Genomic DNA, 17,515 nt, shown 5'->3' with positions numbered 1-17,515 from the left:
TTTTACAGTTGTCATTATGTGGTTGCTACAGTTGATATTATACGGTTGTTACAGTTGTCATTATGTGGTTGCTACAGTTGATATTATACAGTTTTTACAGTTGTCATTATGTGGTTGCTACAGTTGATAATATACGGTTGTTACAGTTGTCATTATGTGGTTGCTACAGTTGATATTATACGGTTTTTACAGTTGTCATTATGTGGTTGCTACAGTTGATATTATACGGTTGTTACAGTTGTCATTATGTGGTTGCTACAGTTGATATTATACAGTTTTTTACAGTTGTCATTATGTGGATGCTACAATTGATAATATACGGTTGTTACAGTTGTCATTATGTGGTTGCTACAGTTGATATATTACGTTGATATTATACGGTTTTACAGTTGTCATTATGTGGTTGCTACAGTTGATATTATACGGTTGTTACAGTTGTCATTATGTGGATGCTACAATTGATAATATACGGTTGTTTACAGTTGTCATTATGTGGTTGCTACAGTCGATATTATACGGTTGTTACAGTTGTCATTATGTGGTTGCTACAGTTGATATTATACGGTTGTTACAGTTGTCATTATGTGGTTGCTACAGTTGATATTATACGGTTGTTACAGTTGTCATTATGTGGTTGCTACAGTTGATATTATACGGTTGTTACAGTTGTCATTATGTCATTATGTGGTTGCTACAGTTGATATTATACGGTTTTACAGTTGTCATTATGTGGTTGCTACAGTTGATATTATACAGTTGTCATTATGTGGTTGCTACATACAGTTGATATTATATACGGTTGTTACAGTTGTCATTATGTGGTTGCTACAGTTGATATTATACGGTTGTTACAGTTGTCATTATGTGGTTGCTACAGTTCATATTATACGGTTGTTACAGTTGTCATTATGTGGTTGCTACAGTTGATATTATACGGTTGTTACAGTTGTCATTATGTGGTTGCTACAGTTGATATTATACGGTTTTCACAGTTGTCATTATGTGGTTGCTACAGTTGATATTATACAGTTTTTACAGTTGTCATTATGTGGATGCTACAATTGATAATATACGGTTGTTACAGTTGTAATTATGTGGTTGCTACAGTTGATATTATACGGCTGTTACAGTTGTCATTATGTGGTTGCTACAGTTGATATTATACGGTTGTTACAGTTGTCATTGTGTGGTTGCTACAGTTGATATTATACAGTTGTCATTATGTGGATGCTTCAATTGATAATATACGGGTGTTACAATTGTCATTATGTGGTTGCTACAGTTGATATTATACGGTTTTCACAGTTGATATTATACAGTTTTTACAGTTGTCATTATGTGGATGCTACAATTGATAATATACGGTTGTTACAGTTGTAATTATGTGGTTGCTACAGTCGATATTATACGGCTGTTACAGTTGTCATTATGTGGTTGCTACAGTTGATATTATACGGTTGTTACAGTTGTCATTATGTGGTTGCTACAGTTGATATTATACAGTTTTACAGTTGTCATTATGTGGATGCTTCAATTGATAATATACGGTTGTTACAATTGTCATTATGTGGTTGCTACAGTTGATATTATACGGTTTTCACAGTTGATATTATACAGATTTACGGTTACAGTTGTCATTATGTGGATGCTACAATTGATATTATACGGTTGTTACAGTTGTAATTATGTGGTTGCTACAGTGATAATATATATTGCTTACAGTTGATATTATACGGTTGTTGTCATTATGTGGTTGCTACAGTTGATATTATACGGTTGTTACAGTTGTCATTATGTGGTTGCTACAGTTGATATTATACAGTTTTTACAGTTGTCATTATGTGGATGCTTCAATTGATAATATACGGTTGTTACAATTGTCATTATGTGGTTGCTACAGTTGATATTATACGGTTTTCACAGTTGTCATTATGTGGTTGCTACAGTTGATATTATACAGTTTTTACAGTTGTCATTATGTGGTTGCTACAGTTGATATTATACGGTTGTTACAGTTGTCATTATGTGGTTGCTACAGTTGATATTATACGGTTGTTACAGTTGTCATTATGTGGTTGCTACAGTTGATATTATACGGTTGTTACATTTGTCATTATGTGGTTGCTACAGTTCATATTATACGGTTGTTACAGTTGTCATTGTGTGGTTGCTACAGTTGATATTATATAGGTTTTACAGTTGTCATTATGTGGATGCTTCAATTGATAATATACGGTTGTTACAATTGTCATTATGTGGTTGCTACAGTTGATATTATACGGTTTTCACAGTTGATATTATACAGTTTTTACAGTTGTCATTATGTGGTTGCTACAGTTCATATTATATGGTTGTTACAGTTGTCATTGTGTGGTTGCTACAGTTGATATTATACAGTTTTTACAGTTGTCATTATGTGGATGCTTCAATTGATAATATACGGGTGTTACAATTGTCATTATGTGGTTGCTACAGTTGATATTATACGGTTTTCACAGTTGATATTATACAGTTTTTACAGTTGTCATTATGTGGATGCTACAATTGATAATATACGGTTGTTACAGTTCTAATTATGTGGTTGCTACAGTCGATATTATACGGCTGTTACAGTTGTCATTATGTGGTTGCTACAGTTGATATTATACGGTTGTTACAGTTGTCATTATGTGGTTGCTACAGTTGATATTATACAGTTTTCACAGTTGTCATTATGTGGATGCTTCAATTGATAATATACGGTTGTTACAGTTGTCATTATGTGGTTGCTACAGTTGATATTATACGGTTGTTACAGTTGTCATTATGTGGTTGCTACAGTTCATATTATACGGTTGTTACAGTTGTCATTTTGTGGTTGTTACAGTTGATATTATACGGTTGTTACAGTTGTCATTATGCGGTTGCTACAGTTGATATTATACAGTTTTTACAGTTGTCATTATGTGGATGCTACAGCTGATATTATACGGTTCTTACATTGTCATTATGTGGTTGCTACAGTTCATATTATACGGTTGTTACAGTTGTCATTATGTGGTTGCTACAGTTGATATTATACAGTTTTTACAGTTGTCATTATGTGGATGCTACAATTGATAATATACGGTTGTTACAGTTGTAATTATGTGGTTGCTACAGTTGATATTATACGTTTGTTACATTGTCATTATGTGGTTGCTATAGTTCATATTATACGGTTGTTACAGTTGTCATTGTGTGGTTGCTACAGTTGATATTATACAGTTTTTACAGTTGTCATTATGTGGATGCTTCAATTGATAATATACGGGTGTTACAATTGTCATTATGTGGTTGCTACAGTTGATATTATACGGTTTTCACAGTTGATATTATACAGTTTTTACAGTTGTCATTATGTGGATGCTACAATTGATAATATACGGTTGTTACAGTTGTAATTATGTGGTTGCTACAGTTGATATTATACAGTTTTTACAGTTGTCATCATGTGGATGCTACAATTGATAATATACGGTTGTTACAGTTGTAATTATGTGGTTGCTACAGTCGATATTATACGGTTTTTACAGTTGTCATTATGTGGTTGCTACAGTTGATATTATACGGTTTTCACAGTTGTAATTATATGGTTGCTACAGTTGATATTATACAGTTTTTACAGTTGTCATTATGTGGATGCTAGAATTGATAATATACGGTTGTTACAGTTGTAATTATGTGGTTGCTACAGTCGATATTATACGGCTGTTACAGTTGATATTATACAGTTTTTACAGTTGTCATTATGTGGATGCTACAATTGATAATATACGGTTGTTACAGTTGTAATTATGTGGTTGCTACTGTCGATATTATACGGCTGTTACAGTTGTCATTATGTGGTTGCTACAGCTGATATTATACGGTTGTTACATTGTCATTATGTGGTTGCTACAGTTCATATTATACGGTTGTTACAGTTGTCATTATGTGGTTGCTACAGTTGATATTATACGGTTTTCACAGTTGTCATTATGTGGTTGCTACAGTTGATATTATACAGTTTTTACAGTTGTCATTATGTGGATGCTACAATTGATAATATACGGTTGTTACAGTTGTAATTATGTGGTTGCTACAGTTGATATTATACGGCTGTTACAGTTGTCATTATGTGGTTGCTACAGTTGATATTATACGGTTGTTACAGTTGTCATTATGTGGTTGCTACAGTTGATATTATACGGTTGTTACAGTTGTCATTATGTGGTTGCTACAGTTGATATTATACGGTTTTCACAGTTGTCATTATGTGGTTGCTACAGTTGATATTATACAGTTTTTACAGTTGTCATTATGTGGATGCTACAATTGATAATATACGGTTGTTACAGTTGTAATTATGTGGTTGCTACAGTTGATATTATACGGCTGTTACAGTTCTCATTATGTGGTTGCTACAGATCATATTATACGGTTGTTACAGTTGTCATTGTGTGGTTGCTACAGTTGATATTATACAGTTTTTACAGTTGTCATTATGTAGATGCTTCAATTGATAATATACGGGTGTTACAATTGTCATTATGTGGTTGCTACAGTTAATATTATACGGTTTTCACAGTTGATATTATACAGTTTTTACAGTTGTCATTATGTGGATGCTACAATTGATAATATACGGTTGTTACAGTTGTAATTATGTAGTTGCTACAGTTGATATTATACGGTTGTTACAGTTGTCATTATGTGGTTGCTACAGTTGATATTATACGGTTGTTACAGTTGTCATTATGTGGTTGCTACAGTTGATATTATACAGTTTTACAGTTGTCATTATGTGGATGCTTCAATTGATAATATACGGTTGTTACAGTTGTCATTATGTGGTTGCTACAGTTGATATTATACGGTTTTCACAGTTGTCATTATGTGGTTGCTACAGTTGATATTATACAGTTTTTACAGTTGTCATTATGTGGTTGCTACAATTGATAATATACGGTTGTTACAGTTGTAATTATGTGGTTGCTACAGTTGATATTATACGGCTGTTACAGTTGTCATTATGTGGTTGCTACAGTTGATATTATACGGTTGTTACATTGTCATTATGTGGTTGCTACAGTTCATATTATACGGTTGTTACAGTTGTCATTGTGTGGTTGCTACAGTTGATATTATATAGTTTTACAGTTGTCATTATGTGGATGCTTCAATTGATAATATACGGTTGTTACAATTGTCATTATGTGGTTGCTACAGTTGATATTATACGGTTTTCACAGTTGATATTATACAGTTTTTACAGTTGTCATTATGTGGTTGCTACAGTTCATATTATATGGTTGTTACAGTTGTCATTGTGTGGTTGCTACAGTTGATATTATACAGTTTTTACAGTTGTCATTATGTGGATGCTTCAATTGATAATATACGGGTGTTACAAGTTGTCATTATGTGGTTGCTACAGTTGATATTATACGGTTTTCACAGTTGATATTATACAGTTTTACAGTTGTCATTATGTGGATGCTACAATTGATAATATACGGTTGTTACAGTTGTAATTATGTGGTTGCTACAGTCGATATTATACGGTTGTTACAGTTGTCATTATGTGGTTGCTACAGTTGATATTATACGGTTGTTACAGTTGTCATTATGTGGTTGCTACAGTTGATATTATACAGTTTTCACAGTTGTCATTATGTGGATGCTTCAATTGATAATATACGGTTGTTACAGTTGTCATTATGTGGTTGCTACAGTTGATATTATACGGTTGTTACAGTTGTCATTATGTGGTTGCTACAGTTCATATTATACGGTTGTTACAGTTGTCATTTTGTGGTTGTTACAGTTGATATTATACGGTTGTTACAGTTGTCATTATGTGGTTGCTACAGTTGATATTATACAGTTTTTACAGTTGTCATTATGTGGATGCTACAATTGATATTATACGGTTGTTACATTGTCATTATGTGGTTGCTACAGTTGATATTATACGGTTGTTACAGTTGTCATTATGTGGTTGCTACAGTTGATATTATACAGTTTTACAGTTGTCATTATGTGGATGCTACAATTGATAATATACGGTTGTTACAGTTGTCATTATGTGGTTGCTACAGTTGATATTATACGTTTGTTACATTGTCATTATGTGGTTTGCTACAGTTCATATTATACGGTTGTTACAGTTGTCATTATGTGGTTGCTACAGTTGATATTATACAGTTTTACAGTTGTCATTATGTGGATGCTACAATTGATAATATACGGGTGTTACAATTGTCATTATGTGGTTGCTACAGTTGATATTATACGGTTTTCACAGTTGATATTATACAGTTTTTACAGTTGTCATTATGTGGATGCTACAATTGATAATATACGGTTGTTACAGTTGTAATTATGTGGTTGCTACAGTTGATATTATACAGTTTTTACAGTTGTCATCATGTGGATGCTACAATTGATAATATACGATTGTTACAGTTGTAATTATGTGGTTGCTACAGTCGATATTATACGGTTTTTACAGTTGTCATTATGTGGTTGCTACAGTTGATATTATACGGTTTTCACAGTTGTAATTATATGGTTGCTACAGTTGATATTATACAGTTTTTACAGTTGTCATTATGTGGATGCTAGAATTGATAATATACGGTTGTTACAGTTGTAATTATGTGGTTGCTACAGTCGATATTATACGGCTGTTACAGTTGTCATTATGTGGTTGCTACAGTTGATATTATACGGTTGTTACAGTTGTCATTATGTGGTTGCTACAGTTGATATTATACAGTTTTACAGTTGTCATTATGTGGATGCTACAGTTGATAATATACGGTTGTTACAGTTGTCATTATGTGGTTGCTACAGTTGATATTATACGGTTTTCACAGTTGTCATTATGTGGTTGCTACAGTTGATATTATACAGATATTTTTTTACAGTTGTCATTATGTGGATGCTACAATTGATAATATACGGTTGTTACAGTTGTCATTATGTGGTTGCTACATTGATATTATACGGTTGTTACAGTTGTCATTATGTGGTTGCTACAGTTGATATTATACGGTTGTTACAGTTGTCATTATGTGGTTGCTACAGTTGATATTATACGGTTGTTACAGTTGTCATTATGTGGTTGCTACAGTCGATATTATACGGTTGTTACAGTTGTCATTATGTGGTTGCTACAGTTGATATTATACGGTTGTTACAGTTGTCATTATGTGGTTGCTACAGTTGATATTATACGGTTGTTACAGTTGTTATTATGTGGTTGCTACAGTTGATATTATACAGTTTTTACAGTTGTCATTATGTGGATGATTCAATTGATAATATACGGTTGTTACAATTGTCATTATGTGGTTGCTACAGTTGATATTATACGGTTTTCACAGTTGTCATTATGTGGTTGCTACAGTTGATATTATACAGTTTTTACAGTTGTCATTATGTGGATGCTACAATTGATAATATACGGTTGTTACAGTTGTCATTATGTGGTTGCTACAGTTGATATTATACGGCTGCTACAGTTGTCATTATGTGGTTGCTACAGTTGATATTATACGGTTGTTACAGTTGTCATTATGTGGTTGCTACAGTTCATATTATACGGTTGTTACAGTTGTCATTGTGTGGTTGCTACAGTTGATATTATACAGTTTTTACAGTTGTCATTATGTGGATGCTTCAATTGATAATATACAGTTGTTACAGTTGTAATTATGTGGTTGCTACAGTTGATAAGAAAATTTAAAAAGACATTACGTTAATCTAATTGCTCTTTATATCAGATCAATAGTTAGAAATTAAACTGAACGATAAAGCTGTTCAGTCTGTTTTTCCCATCCTATATAAACATATAGAAAGGTTGAAAGTTTGCTTTAATTAAATAAGGTAGACACGAACTACAAAACAAGAGTTTGGTTCATTTGCGGCAGCGTTCTGACACTATTGAAACTAGTCATTAATTAACTACGAAACTGTTTTTAATTTTTGATCAATACAACTTTCTATCAATATTTTTAATTTATTAATATCTGGCTCAACATTCAGGAAATAGGTTGAGCTACTTGAATCATTAAAATTAAACATGTATTTCATGAAGGTTACCAATTTAGATTAGTAAGGAAAAATGTGTTTCACAAAGGTTATCGCAATAGATTATTAAGGTCAAATATGGATTACACAAAGATTACCTATTTGTCATTAGGTTTTACCTAATATACTAGAAGGAAGACAGCTGATCAACAGGACACACCGTTAAATCTTGGACTATTCTAACCGAATAGTATAATTTGACTGTCACACTCATAACGCAGCCACGTCTCCAAAATGCGGAATGCGTTTGCACGGCAATGGAAGACAATTGATTGGTAACCAGATTCTAAATCCAGCACGCAGGCGCAGATAGCCTAGTTGACTTACGCCATAAAACACCAAACTAACCAACCAAACAATCAATCCAGCACGCCATCGCTGAGCCACACCTAGCCTATTGTATATTTATCTAACAACAAGAATCTCGTTTTTAGTTAGAAGAAAAAAGTATATTCTAGATGTACTGGGAGCTAAGTTCATTTCTTCGTGTTATAACGAACTATATGTTTTTCGAATTAAATATGTACACTTGTTTTTTATGTAGAACTTCAAGCTTCCTCTTATTACAATTGAAACTTTGTTTTTTATTGGCCGTATTCATATCAATAGGTGGTAGCAGCAGCTGTCTTTATTTCTCTTCTTTTCATGTAGGTTCAGTGTGTATTTTATTAAAAAGGAATGAAAGACGTATGGTTTACTTTTTATTTCATTTTCACAATCTAATTCATATTAAAAGCTAATTAGCTGTAAGCTACAAGCAGCTTTGAGCCTTTCTTGAAAATTCACATGTGGAGCGGAAGAAAGAAACTTCTGAAAAAAGTTATTATTTCCCGCCGCTAGACGTCTCTCAGAAAAGAATGTCTTCAAAATAATATGTTCAAGAGTTAAACACATCAGTCAAGATATACGAAAAAATGTCGGTAAACAAATAAAACAACTCAGCCATTAATACAATCTCGGAGTGTGATTAAATTATAAAATGACAAAATATTATAATTATAAAATAAAAAGTTAAATTATTAACTAACAATCTATTAAAATTTGTGTTTTTTTTAACTTCGCGCAAAGCTACACGAGGGCAATCTGCGCTGGCCGTCCTTAATTTAGCAGTGTAAGATTAGAGGGAAGGCAGCTAGTCATCACCACCCATCACCAACTCTTGGGCTACTCTTTTACCAACGAATAGTGAGATTGACCATCACACTATAACGCCCCCACGGTTGAAAGGGCGAGCATTTCTGGTGCGACGGGGATTCGAACCCGAGACCCTCAGATTACCAAAAGGAGACCAAACATGCTCTCCTTTTTAGTAGTGGGTGAGGGCGTTATAATGTCACGGTCAATACCACTATTTCTTGGTAAAAGTAGTAGCCCAAGAGTTGACGGCGGGTGGTGATGACTGTAAGTTATCGTCTTACACTGTTAAGCTAGGAATGGTCATAACACATACCTTTCATTTAGCTCTGTGCGAAATTCAAAACATACAAACAAATTGTTTTCGAGAAGATCTTGACGCTTGGGATTCTGGCTATGTAAGATTTAAGGGGTGAGTTTCAGTTTTCTTTCATTAGATAATGTATTGACGTCTCTTAATTTTCATGTTATTACTCATAAAAGTATGTGACTGTCATAAGTTGCAATGTCCACTTCAGTTGAAGAATTAGTAACCTGTTTTGTTTTCTTTTTAATATTTCATCGGGGATATTGCCATCCTACAAATTCCAGCAAACGACGAATAATAGCTTTAAATATGGGACACAATGGGTTTTTACCGACTCCAAAATGTTATATTTAAGTTGTATTTCAAACGTCAGGCTTGCAGGTAAAAGTTAATTATGATAGACGGTGTGTTCCCATAACAGTTTGTCAGTCAACTACATCATCAAATACCTCAGCTACGATGATACATTGTACCATTCCCACTTTATGGTGTGGTACCTTGACACACACATATATATACATTATTATTTCTGTTGGGGCCTGGCATGACCTAGCGCGTTAAGGCGTGCGCTTCGTAATCCGAGGGTCGCGGGTTCGCATCCCCGTCGCGCCAAACATGCTCGCCCTTTCAGCCGTGGGGGCGTTACAATGCGACGGTCAATCCCACTTTTCGTTGGTAAAAGAGTAGCCCAAGAGTTGGCGGTGGGTGGTGATGACTAGCTGCCTTCCCTCTAGTCTTACACTACTAAATTAGGGACGGCTAGCACAGATAGCCTTCGAGTGGCTTTGTGCGAAATTCAAATTCAAAACAATTTCTGTTGAAGTAGAGGTTATTAATTAACTACCATAGTTGACATAACAAGACATTTTTGCGACTAGCTAGCAGTGTGAAATACGAAACTGTTTTTTGTATTTTTTTCAAAACGTTGACGAAATGTTCAAATTATTTTTTTTTGAATGTACGCTTAAATTAAGTTTCATAACTTTGAATTTATGTTTCATTGTATTAAATGTAAAATTAAAAGTATTATAACTTTACGTATTATAGTGTTGTGTATTTGATTTAAAACTCTTTTAATAATAAGATAAAAAAAACTTTTAAAGAACAGCGATACATTCATCAGACAGCCCGATGTGGCTTTGCTATAAGAAAAACACACACACTTTTAATAAATTTACTTGAGTATGATAGATGCTGAAATAAGTATTTTAAAAATCAAAATTACGTAAAGATGTCAAATTAGGGAGAGCTGATAATTATTTTAAAGTGTGTGTGTGTGTTTTCCTTATAACAAATACACAGTAGGCTACCTGCTGTGTCTACCGAGGGGAATAGAACCGCTGCTTTGAAAGTTATAAATCCTAAAACTTACCGCTGATCCAGTGTGGAACATTCTTTTAAAATAATAAAAACCATAAATAAATTACATGACATAAAGACAACAGCTGTGGAAACAAAAATACCAGCAAAGCGCAAGGAAAACAGACATTAAAATATAATATAAACATTTAATTTAACCAATAGTTCGTAAGAATTTTCTTTGGTTTATTAGAGTTTGATTCAACTATATATTTATTGTAATTTGTATCAGAAAGAAATGCATTCTTAAAATTTAGGTAATGTACATTAAAATATGGTTTAGAACAGCTCTTATCGGACAAGACTCTCCACACCGATCACGTGAGAATTGGACCAAATTATCTATTACTTTATACAGAGTCGTCAGCCACGCCTACAAACTGATATGATTACTAAATTTGTCCTTCTCTTATTCTTCTAACTATAAATTAATTTGACATTAAAAAACTGTTCGCTCTCTCTCTGTATGGGTATTTGGGTATTGATGTTTATATACCCATTAGGGTTTTGTTTTTTGTTTTTTTTAGAATTTCGCACAAAGCTACTCGAGGGCTATCTGTGCTAGCCGTCCCTAATTTAGCAGTGTAAGACTAGAGCGAAGGCAGCTAGTCATCACCACCCACCGCCAACTCTTGGGCTACTCTTTTACCAACGAATAGTGGGATTGACCGCACTTTATAACGCCCCCACGGCTGGGAGGGCGAGCATGTTTGACGCGACTCGGGCGCGAACCCGCGACCCTCAGATTACGAAGCGCACGCCTTAACGCGCTAGGCCATGCCAGGCCCCCCATTAGGGTTAGGTTTCGTTAATCTCTTACTCCTTCCTTCAAATTTTGTTTGTTTGTTTTTTCAACTGTCAAGCGTATTTATATATGGTACACGAGCGCCAGGGTAACCCGTACTTTCTCAAGCCCCTTTCAGGGTAATGTCCATACACAATCTGTACATACAGTTGGTGCAAATAAAACATTTCTCTTATAGTACCATAGCTTACTTGCACTTTCATCAGTTAGATATTAACTAGGAAACGTTTACATAAAAACCCTTTCAATGTTTTGTAATCAATCTCTAAACTAATGTGGAGTCTAGTTAAAAGGTGGCCTTTATTATTATTTTTTATATATTTATTTTTATTTAGAAAGTATATATTCACTGGGGAAAGGTCTATCATCATCATGTAAACAATACCTGTCTAATTCGCTCACTAGTTCACTTTTTCTCCAATTTTTTATTAAAATAATTCATTGTACTATGTAGGAGTCTATCTGCTATTGTTTCGATATGTGCGTATTTATGCATAAATTCGGAAGATATTGTTCTAGGTACTTTATAAGTTCTTGTGAGTAATATATTTTGTATTGTTTGTAGTTTTGTTTGAAGTAGTTTTTTGTTTACATTTATCCATGCAGGAGCTGCACAGTCAATGACGGGTCAAATGTATGTTTTATATATTTTCTTAATGTTGTCTGCCGTAGCTCCACTGTTTTTGCCAATTAGACTACTAGCATAGTTATCTGTTTATTTTGGTTTGGTTTGTTTTGAATTTCGCGCAAAGCTACACGAGGGATATCTGCGCTAGCCGTCCCTCATTTAGCAGTGTAAGACTAGAAGGAAGGCAGCTAGTCATCAACACCCGCTGCCAACTCTTGGGCTACTCTTTTACTGACGAATAGTGGGGTTGACCTTCACTTTATAATTCCCACACAGCTGAAAGAGTGAGCATGTTTGATATGACGGGATTCGAGCCCACGACCCTTAACCACCTGGTCATGTCAGGTCAAATCTGTTTTTCAAGCACAAAGCTACACAGTAAGTGATCTGTGTCCTGCCCACCTTAGGTATTGAAATCCGATTTTCAGTAGTGTGAGCTCCGTAGACAAACCGCTAAGTCTCCGCAAGGAGGGGTAGAGCATTCTTAAAGACATTTTAGTATAAATTGTTGTACATACACGTGTTATGAAGTTAGGTGTGAGGTAGCAACAGGGGCGTAGATCCTGGGGGGGATGGAGGGTATACATCCCCCTTCATTTTAGGTGAGGGGGTATGGTGCATACAATCACCCCCCTACAGGTTGCTCTGTTGAATTTTTTATTGCATCACAGGCCTACAAATTTTGTGTTTGTTCTTGTGATTCTCGTGTTCTTACCAATCGAATTACATAATTAGGCCTAGATGTAGGCTTTTTCAGTAGCCGAAATGTACATCTTTAATATAGGCGTGCTTCTAAGCTTTTCGATCTAAGCGATAGTTCGTAAGTATCAGCCAGTAGGCCTAAGTATACATGCAAGTATCGTGGCAACAAGATTACTCTGTGACTGCATGTTTTCAGCTTTCAGGTTCACGTAATCAGAGATTACCAATTTGCAAATTGAACAGTCCACATAAGTGGTTGCAAAAATCATCCCCCCCCCATCGTGTGTAAAAAATCTACGTCCCTGGGTAGCAAATGTATCTTACGTCTTCAGCTAGCTTTTATTCTGTCTGATTTAGATCTTGAATTGTTTTATATTGATCTGTCACTTCTAGATTTTAATCTGTTTTATTTACATCTTGATCTATTTGATTTAAAGAATCCTGAAACATCATCGGACCAAAGGAAACGTTATTCCAGGAAAGTCTACTGGTTGATGCTGAAAAATTACTATGTGAGAAGACCATGTTTTGACCGGGTTAATACGTCAAGTTCTAAAGACGTGATTCAACACCTTACGACAAGAAGGGTATCTAGAAGAACAGTCAACAGGAAACTAACCAAACAATGCCATTTTGCAAGAATGGCTATTAACAAACCGATTGTAACCAGAATTGATTGCCGTCACCGTGTTAGTTGGGCAAGACAGCATGCCAACTGACAGTTAGAATATTGGCGGCTTGCTAAAGCTAATGTTAAGAAAGATTGTCTTTCCAACAGGAGGTGGTTAAGTACATGTTTGGGCAGCTATTCATCATATTAATAATAGAAGTAAACGATATTATAATGTAAAAACGTTCATTTTATTTAATTAGATACTCAACGTTCTGCCTTTACAGATTCTTCAGGAGCGTTCACCAAAACACAAACCGAAACTGACACTACAAGGCTTCATACACTTTAAATAATAAATACAGAAGGTGAATTATTTCTAGTATTAATACATTTTCTATAGACTAATATTCATTACAGAGTTAAATAATGAGCTATTCATCTTGGTGAAAGACTGCTCTTCAAATTCGTCAGAGAATCGTCAATGGCGTCTCCTACAGGCATAACATGAAAACGGCATTTCTGCCACATTAGGGTAAGGTTTGGTAACAACTTTGTGTTCCAGGATGGCAATGCCACTGCCCGTAGTGTGCGTATCGTATAGGATCTTCTGGACCAGGAGGACGTTACAAGATTGTCATAGCCAGCAAAACCTTCAAATTGTAATCCCATTGAGAACTGTTTTGCACAACTGAGCCAGACCATTGCTAATCAAGACACTAAATCAATTGTTGCAGCGCCTTCTAGTGACAAGTTGGATGATATTATGACATGTTACATCAAGCATCTCATCAATAACATTGCCACGTTGCCTTGTGAAGGTTATTATAACACGAGAATGACCAACCAACCAATGATTGTTTAATATGAACTGATATAAGGTTGCAGACGCTATTTGTAATAATTTGCCCCACCCAGTAGCACAGCGGTATGTCTGTGGACTCGCACCACTGGAAATCAGGTTTTAATACCCGTGGTAGGCAGAACACAGATAGTCCATTGTGTAGCTTTGTGCTTAATTCCAATCAAACAAATCATAATAATTTGATGTTATATTTTGTCATTATGTATGTTTTGGTAAAGGTTTATTGTGATAGGTGAAATGCTGAATTACACGTCTTTCTACAGGTGTCTGATAAAATTATTTGTTGTCCTAATAAATCGTTAGCGATGTCCATAGAACCTGTCTCATTACAAAAAAATACATATATGTGTGTTTTATAGCAAAGCTACATCAGGCTACCTGCTGTGTCCACCGAGGGGAATCAAACCCCTAATTTTTGCGTTGTGCATCCGAAGGCTTACCGCTGTCACACTGAGAGGACAAATTATATAAGTAGATGTTTAATATAACACACATTTATCAGTTTGACAGCACTAATTGTATTTGTATTCCATAATAATAATAATGGCCTTATTCATTACAAAATAAACAAACATTTTGGCCAGTATAGTACTTTCACACTCTTTTTGGTGAGCTAATGAATTTAAGTTTGCTTTACTTTCCAGCTATAACTGACAATCTTTCAGTGTTTCTCTTTTATCACATTAGCTCATATTAAGAAAGAAAACTTATGACTTAAGCCGGGAAACCATTGTTAATTCAACTCAACTCCCGTTCGCTGAAGTTGGTTGATGAAAGATGACGTTAGCCAACAGAGCTTCAACTAATATGATAGTTAATATACTCTTCTGAGGGTCGACTTGTTGGGTGTTGGGGTCATGATGTCGCTTAATTCACTTTCAGTTGAAAGCGTGCGTCGTAGAAGCGTAAGTTGCTGGCTGGCAACTTTCCCTGTGGCCTTAGTACTTCAAAATTAACCACAGCTATGTCTGAAATATAACAATCTTTGACCTAACCGTGTGCACGAGATTTGTCGCGTGTTAAAAGCTAATATTTATTTTTCTAACAAGTAATACCCACTTATTCTAGTATCAAATTAACCTCTTGTGATTTGTCGCCTGCAGACTTACGTTATATTTTTTGTACACGTACGAAATCCTGTCTCCCTCTTCCCAGTGGCTCAGCGGTTCTGAGGACTTATAAAGGTAAAAATTTGGTGTTTATACCCGTGGTGGGCACACCACAGATAGCCCATTGTATTACATTGAGCTTAATAACAAATAAACACATAATGCTACCTCGTTCTGTTTAGTTCTGTGCAACGTATACAAATGCCTGTTCTTTAATATTATTCCTAGAACATAAAAATCAATGCTTTTGACGTACACTTGGACGTTCAACGTTAAACCTATTTTGCGCGCTATAGAGAAATTTATATTGTTAAAATAATCACGAGTTTTTACTTTTTACAAACGTTTTTGTCTTGAAATAAGCATGTGATTCAGTCGATATTTTTTTACACAAAGTGTGTGTCAGCATTTTCAAAGTCAATAGGAAAGTTAGTGAAAAGCAAGGTTTTCGTGTTGAGATATAACTAGTACGAGTTTATTGAAACGAATGTCCAGTTGAACAGTAAAATATACGCTTTACTTCGCCAGGTAAACACGCGCAGTTATTTATCCTAGTTTTGTTCGAAACGTTTAAAGTTGCATGATAGAAAGAGAACATAAAAGTGTACGCTCGATCAATATTAACTTATCGTGAAAACAGGCCTTTTGTAAGAGCCGAATGTTGATATTAGAACACGAAAAGGCATAAATTTCATTTTAAGGAGTCGTTTTATATCGTTTTCTGAAGCAATAACAAACTAAATGCATTTTAAAAACTTTATTTTGTCTTTATCATATTTTTTTCTTGTGTAGATTGTTCTTTTGGATATCGTATTGTAAATACACACACTAAACTCATTCCGTGACCTGCCTATTTAACCTAATGTGTCACAGAAACGTTTTTACTATAACTTGAAACGTAAGGAAAGAAGGAAAACAGTAAACTTTACATATTTTTTTTACATGAAACACAAGCTGCTCATGGACATAAATAGAATAAAATAGAAGTTTCGTCGCGGTATTTTTAGTGTTAAGTGACAGCAGTCATTCAATTTATTATTAAACATTAAACAATTGTCCTTATTTTCAAACAAAAAAATAACCAACTTCTAATCGTTATTAAACAACAAACATCAGCCCTTCTATTCATTATTAAACAACAAACATCAGTCCTTCTACTAATTACTAAACAACAAACACCAGTCCTTCTACTAATTACTAAACAACAAACACCAGTCCTTCTACTAATTACTAAACAACAAACATCAGTCCTTCTACTTATTATTAAACAACAAACATCAGTCCTTCTACTAATTACTAAACAACAAACATCAGTCCTTCTACTTATTATTAAACAACAAACATCAGTCCTTCTACTAATTACTAAACAACAAACATCAGTCCTTCTACTTATTATTAAACAACAAACATCAGTCCTTCTAGTCATTATTAAACAACAAACATCAGTCCTTCTAGTCATTATTAAACAACAAACATCAGTCCTTATATTCATTATTAAAGAACAAACATCAGTTCTTCTACTTATTATTAAAGAACAAACACCAGTCCTTCTACTAATTACTAAACAACAAACATCAGTTCTTCTACTTATTATTAAACAACAAACATCAGTTCTTCTACTTATTATTAAACAACAAACATCAGTCCTTCTACTAATTACTAAACAACAAACATCAGTTCTTCTACTTATTATTAAACAACAAACATCAGTCCTTCTACTAATTACTAAACAACAAACATCAGTCCTTCTACTCATTACTAAACAACAAACATCAGTTCTTTTACTCATTATTAAACAACAAACATCAGTCCTTCTACTAATTACTAAACAACAAACATCAGTTCTTCTACTCATTATTAAACAACAAACATCAGTCCTTCTACTAATTACTAAACAAC

The 17,515-nt window shown here is 34.3% G+C and overlaps 1 protein-coding gene and 1 pseudogene across 2 annotated transcripts in view; one reads left to right on the top strand and one right to left on the bottom strand.

Annotated features, from left to right (window-relative positions):
- The window catches only part of LOC143233623 (5-hydroxytryptamine receptor pseudogene), a 153,118-nt pseudogene that overhangs the window by 118,419 nt on the left and 17,184 nt on the right, over positions 1 to 17,515 (bottom strand). The gene's annotated exons all lie outside the window — the stretch shown is intronic.
- The window catches only part of LOC143233624 (ADP-ribosylation factor-like protein 6-interacting protein 6), a 42,817-nt gene continuing 40,686 nt past the window's right edge, over positions 15,385 to 17,515 (top strand). The window contains exon 1 of the mRNA XM_076470038.1: positions 15,385 to 15,691. The gene's annotated coding sequence lies outside the window, so the exon portion shown is untranslated. The remainder of the gene's footprint in view (positions 15,692 to 17,515) is intronic.

This window comes from Tachypleus tridentatus, chromosome 12, assembly GCF_004210375.1.
Source record: "Tachypleus tridentatus isolate NWPU-2018 chromosome 12, ASM421037v1, whole genome shotgun sequence".
Lineage (NCBI taxonomy): Eukaryota > Metazoa > Arthropoda > Merostomata > Xiphosura > Limulidae > Tachypleus > Tachypleus tridentatus.
The sequence above is the reverse complement of the archived record's forward strand: the minus strand, read 5'-3'. Positions and strand labels throughout refer to the sequence as shown.